The 5,754-nt window shown below is 45.6% G+C and overlaps 1 pseudogene; it reads left to right on the top strand.

Moving 5' to 3' along the window:
* Positions 1 to 3,110: 3,110 nt before the first annotated feature.
* On the top strand, positions 3,111 to 4,966 carry LOC125528284 (annotated as a pseudogene).
* Positions 4,967 to 5,754: the final 788 nt, after the last annotated feature.

Raw genomic sequence — 5,754 nt, 5'->3', positions numbered from 1 at the left:
GTTCACTCTAGAAGGTGGAGGTCAGACTGATCGACAGTAATATAAGAGAAATGGTAATTCGATTCCGATTCTTTGCTCTTCAATCATGCATCACAAGAGCTATGCATGGATGTCAGTTAGCGAGCAATATGCATGTGTAATAACCAGTCAACCAATAGTTTGAGCGTGGGTAAGTCGTCAACATCTCCCGCATGCTCATGGAAGCACAGGACTGAGACTAGCATGAGCCGTTGCCTGCAGCTAGTGCGTGTGTGGAAGAGAATGGATCCGGACACTCATGCATCATGTGCCACCTGCAGGCTGCAGCTAATGCGTGTGTGGATGAGAATGGCTCCGGACAGTGAACGTACGGGTCGACGGACACCCACAGAAAGAAAGGAAACAAAAAAAACAGAGGAAAGCATTGAAAAGCAAGAAAGAAAAAACCGAAGAAAAGAAACGAAGAAATATGTGTAAAAGACGGTTCTTTTCCTTCTAGTAGGTCGCGTCCTACATATTGTACACGGACTCGATGTTGGCGCAGTGGCTAAGAGTGCTACCAAGCAACGAGGAGATCCCAAAACCGGTCCCTCGCGCGCACCTATTTTTAACTATTTTGTCGAAAATATGCGCTAGTGGGCCAGCCCGATTATCTAGCACTCGATGAGAGAGGTCCTTCTGCCTCGCTGAATGTGAGGTATAGCACTCGTGCAATTTCAGAGTAAAATAAAAAATTCGGATATGACGCTAAAAACCTCGAGGAAGCTTGAAGTGGGCCTTAGAAAAAAAATAAGCTACCTAATGTGGGCCCTCTAGGGAGCAAGGATTGGTGACTAGCGTCCTTCTCTAGCCGAACTGCGCTAAGCCCCTCCGCCCCCCCCCCCCCCCCCCCCTCTTGTGAGCACGTGTGAAATGAGGGCACTAGATAATGGGGCTCAGTGGACTCTTGTCCACAAACACGTCCGGACGTGTGGGCGGACAGTAGCCAATGGAGCCCATATTTCTGCCTGGGCAACGACGTCCTCATTTCCATGCATTCCCATACACATAGATGTAAAAAAAATCAGCAATAAATAATTCAAATTAAAAATGCATAGTTAATTCAGACATAAATACCATTCAGAGGATAACGCTCAAATAGAAAACTAATGGTTTCCTACATGAATCCAGATATGCTTCACAAGATCATCGAGTAGTTACACATGCGGTTATTAATGTCGAAGTTTTTGACGCATCTATAGAAAGATGACGATATGCTCTGGATTTTCTTTTAGGAGGCGAACATGTATAAAATATCAGAGGTATGGCGAGCATCGTCAGCCTCTTCCTTTACATTTATGTTATGCATGATCATACAACAAGCCATCACTGTCCACAGCATCTCAAGATCCCATATATTTGCAGCTCCACGAACAATACCCCAACGAAGTTGGAGCACTCGAAATGCCAACCGCAAGGTCTCTTTAACAACGGAGATCGCTGAAGCATGTTGATATCATTGTGAGACCCTGGCATGCCAAATCCGTAAGTCATGTGGCGTGGCTTCTAGTCCGCATGCCACTAGTACATTTTTTCTCAAAGAGTACACACATTTTTTTGGCGGGATCAAATAAACAAACTTTAGCTATGTGACGCTCACTCTAGAAGGTGGAGGTCAGAATGATCGACAGACGACAGTACTATAAGAGAAAGGGTAATTGGATTCCGATTCTTTGCCCTTAAATCACGGATCACACGAGCTATGCATGTGTAATAACTAGTCAACCAATGGTTTGAGCGTTGGTAACTCGTCAACATCTCCCTCATGCTCTTGGAAGCACAGTACTGAGACTAGCAGGAGCCGTTGCCTGCAGCTAGTGCAGAATGGATCCGGACACTCGTCCATCATGGGCTACATACCTGCAGCTAGTGCGTGTGTGGAAGAGAATGGATGCGAAGACTCGTGCATCATGTGCTACCTGCAGCTAGTGCGTTTCTGTAGAGGAGAATGGCTCCGGACAGTGAACGTACGGGTCGACGGATACCCACGGAAACCCGGACAGCCTCAGTGCAAAATTCCAAAGCAAGACCGAACTGGCATCGGTATCAAATTTTGGCATGGCCAAGAGACTGCAGACAGGAGCAGTTGCCTCGGTTGGCTCCCATGAATAACACATTTTAGTGATGATACTTCCAGGAGTTTACTTCTGTCGAGTTCTTAATTTCTCTAACCTCTAAGCTCAGTTCAAAGCTAGGACACTTATTTTGAATCGGAGGAAGTAACATTTAGAGCATTTACAACTGGATACAACAAATCCGACCCTTCAAATGCCCGTGGACGCCGGGCAGTGACCGATGAGACCTCAAATTAGCGTTTCCAGAACCAGATACCTCAATTACGAATCCTCAAATCCATACAATTACATGCACATGAAACCTAAACTTCAGCGGACGTTGTCCGACAGCTGGCTGCGCCCCTTGAAATGTCGGTGCGATCGTCGACGAGGTATAGTAGGACATGGGACATGCACCGGCTCACGGGACTCGAGGCGCCGCCATCTCCCATGCCCTACTCTTCCTTGCCGGAGGTCGTCACCTGCACGTTGCCGATCAAAGTGAGGTCGACGATGGATCCGTCATGGTCAGAGGCCAAGAAATCCACCACGAGGCGGTTGCGGCACCTGGGGTTGTCCGCCATTTGAGGCGAGTATGAGGCGGCCGGCTGTAGATGCTCTTACTTCTGATGTTGAAACTTTCTGATAATAGACGGTTGTGTGCAACAATCGATAGAGGCCGGAAATGAGAAGGATTTCCATAAAACTCTGATGGTTCCTTCTCTGAATGAAGGAAAGACTCCATGTGAGCTAGCTCAGCAAAGGCCTTCTCTGACTATGCCAATCTGGAAGAGCTCCTGTAGATGATCAAGTGAAGAACGTCTCTAACTGAGTATCCAACATTCACTTAATTTGCTCTCCAGAATGCATTGAACATGCATGAGGCGACATGAATGGTATATGTGGCCACGTGGGGCAATGAAAGGAGTCACTAATTGATTAAATAACTAGTACGTCAAGGATCCTGGCTCCCCGGCTGTCCTATAAATACCCGCACAACTAACCAACAAAGATGCACCAAGCAAGAGTGTCTTCAAACACAACTGTTAAAACATCTGTCCATTACCTATCAGTTCCACAAATTGCCTTCTATCCTACTTCATATAACACCCTGCCCAGCTCATGCAATATGGCTCTTGGTACTCTGGTTATCATGGTCACCATGCTGGTGTATTTTCTCTGGAAAAATAAAAGAGTGCTATTGTCCCAGAAGCAACGGGGGCGACGATGCAGGCTGCCCCCGGGGCCTGCGGCACTGCCCATCATTGGCAACATGCATCAGGTGATTCTGAGCAAGCCGGCGGTGTTCCGATGGATCCATGGCCTGCTCAAGGAGATGACACAGACATCATGTGCCTCCGTCTCGGAGCTACTCATGTCATTGTTGTAGCATGTCCACAGATAGCCTCTGAGGTACTACGAAAAAATGATGAAGTTTTTGCCTCCCGTCCCACCACCTTCGCCTCGGGCATATTCAGCTTCGGGTACAAGGGCTCCATCTTCTCACCATACGGAGACCAGTGGAAGAAGATGAGGCGTGTCCTTACTGTTGAGATTCTCGCCTCGTCCATGGAGCGAAAGCTCCACCACCTCCGGAAAGAGGAGTACGACCACCTTGTGAGGTACATTAATAAAACTCATTGCAGCGACATGGCATGTCCAGGCAACATTGTCAACGTCCGTCATGTAACCCAACACGTCGTTGGTAACATGATAAGAAGGCTTGTGTTCGGTAAAAGATCCTTTAGTGACCTACCAGCTTCATCCACTAGTGGGCCTGGACATGATGAGGTGGCACATGTTGCCGCTCTCTTCACGGCCCTCAACCATCTCTACAGCTTTTGTGTGTCCGACTACTTCCCTGCCCTCATAGGCCTCGACTTGGATGGCCATGAAAAGGTTTCCAAGGTTGCCATGCAAACAATCAACCAGTTGCATGATCCTATTATAGAGGAGTGGATGCGTGAAAGGTCATCCACTCTTGAGAAAGGGCCCCGAGACTTTTTGGACGTTCTGGTTCATCTTAAAGATGCAGAGGGACAACCAATGCTTTCCCTAGAAGACATTAGAGCACAAACAGCGGTTAGTATGTCATCTTAACCTCAATAAAAAGTTTCTTCATTGTTCTTCGATCCATTTTATCTGTGTATTGACCTTTTCTGTTGCGTTATACTGATTACTTTATTTATTCTCAAATCTATGGATGTACCTAGGAAATGATCTTTGCAGCAGTCGATAACCCATCTAATGCGGTTGAGTGGGCACTCGCTGAGATGATAAACATGCCAGAGATCATGCAGAAAGCAACCGACGAACTCGATGCCGTTGTCGGTAAAGATAGACTGGTGCAGGAGTCTGACATTCCTCAGCTAAACTATCTCAAATCGTGCATCCGGGAGGCCTTCCGCTTACACACATACCATGCTCTTAACGTACCCCATGTCACCATGGCGGACACAACAATTGCTGGCTACACCATCCCCAAGGATAGCCACATACTTTTAAGCCGGCTTGGACTTGGCCGCAATCCCAAGATTTGGACTGAACCACTGGAGTTTCACCCTGAGAGGCATTTGAACACTGGGAATGTACTTCTCACTGATCCAGGCCTACGTTTCATTTCATTTAGCAGTGGGAGGAGGGGTTGTCCTGGGATTTCACTTGGTACCTCTATGACAATGATGTTGTTCGCAAGGATGTTGCAGGGATTCACTTGGACAAAGCCTCCCGACGTTAAGAGTATGAGTCTCCAAGAACGCAATGCGGGCCTTGCACTAGCTGAACCCCTTGTTCTGCAAGCTACACCACGATTGGCTGCACATCTCTATATATGATCCAATTAAATAGATTTAATATGCGTTTTCTCATTTATGTGTCAATAAAATGTATCTGGAACTAGTGTATGTTACATGTTTCTGGCGCTACGTTCAGTTCTCTTTTAATATTATGACACTGCATGTGTGCAGAAACAAAGAAGCAATCGATGGTTGCATCACTAATGTAATGTGTGTACTTATCATTATGTAAAACAAAACCTCTGTATTTTCCATTATGGTGTACCATGAAATAATCCTTGGAATTGCACAAAAGTTTTATGTTTATGTTGTATACATGCCTGGCTGTACAATTGTGTGCCCAGCTTTGACCCCGTCTTACAATTATGTCATTCATGCATCAATATGTTATGTATTGCCAACTTATTGTTCTATGAACTAAGTTTTTTCATATTCTATTAACTAGGGTTTTTTTGTGACAAATCTTTTCTTCTGAGATATAAAAGCTGTATCATGATGCATTTTAGTAGAAAGAAACTTATACACAATGATTAACGAGCCGGGCAGGTTCGCCATCACCGAAATGGCGAAAAAAGGGAAAATGCTCATCCTAATCAGGCTCAAGGCCCGGTTCATTTCCCTTTGAAACAACCAAAATTCTGAAGAACTAGACTGCGGCAGATTCTGCTTAATATTCAAGTTAAACAGGTTGTCCGAAGAAATGGCTTGGTGCTTGAAAACGATGTGAGAATTCTAATTTTGGAAGTAATTTTCTAGTTTTCATACGTTTAATGAATTGTATTATGCAGGACAGTGTATTGTCAGGCTAGTGGTTATTGTTGATAATGCTACGAGTAAGTTCTTGCTGTTTGGTTTGTACTGTCAGCTTTTCGTTTATTGCTGCAGGT

This window comes from Triticum urartu, unplaced genomic scaffold (genome assembly GCF_003073215.2).
Source record: "Triticum urartu cultivar G1812 unplaced genomic scaffold, Tu2.1 TuUngrouped_contig_4767, whole genome shotgun sequence".
Taxonomy (NCBI): domain Eukaryota; kingdom Viridiplantae; phylum Streptophyta; class Magnoliopsida; order Poales; family Poaceae; genus Triticum; species Triticum urartu.
This window is presented reverse-complemented; position numbering and strand designations above follow the sequence as displayed.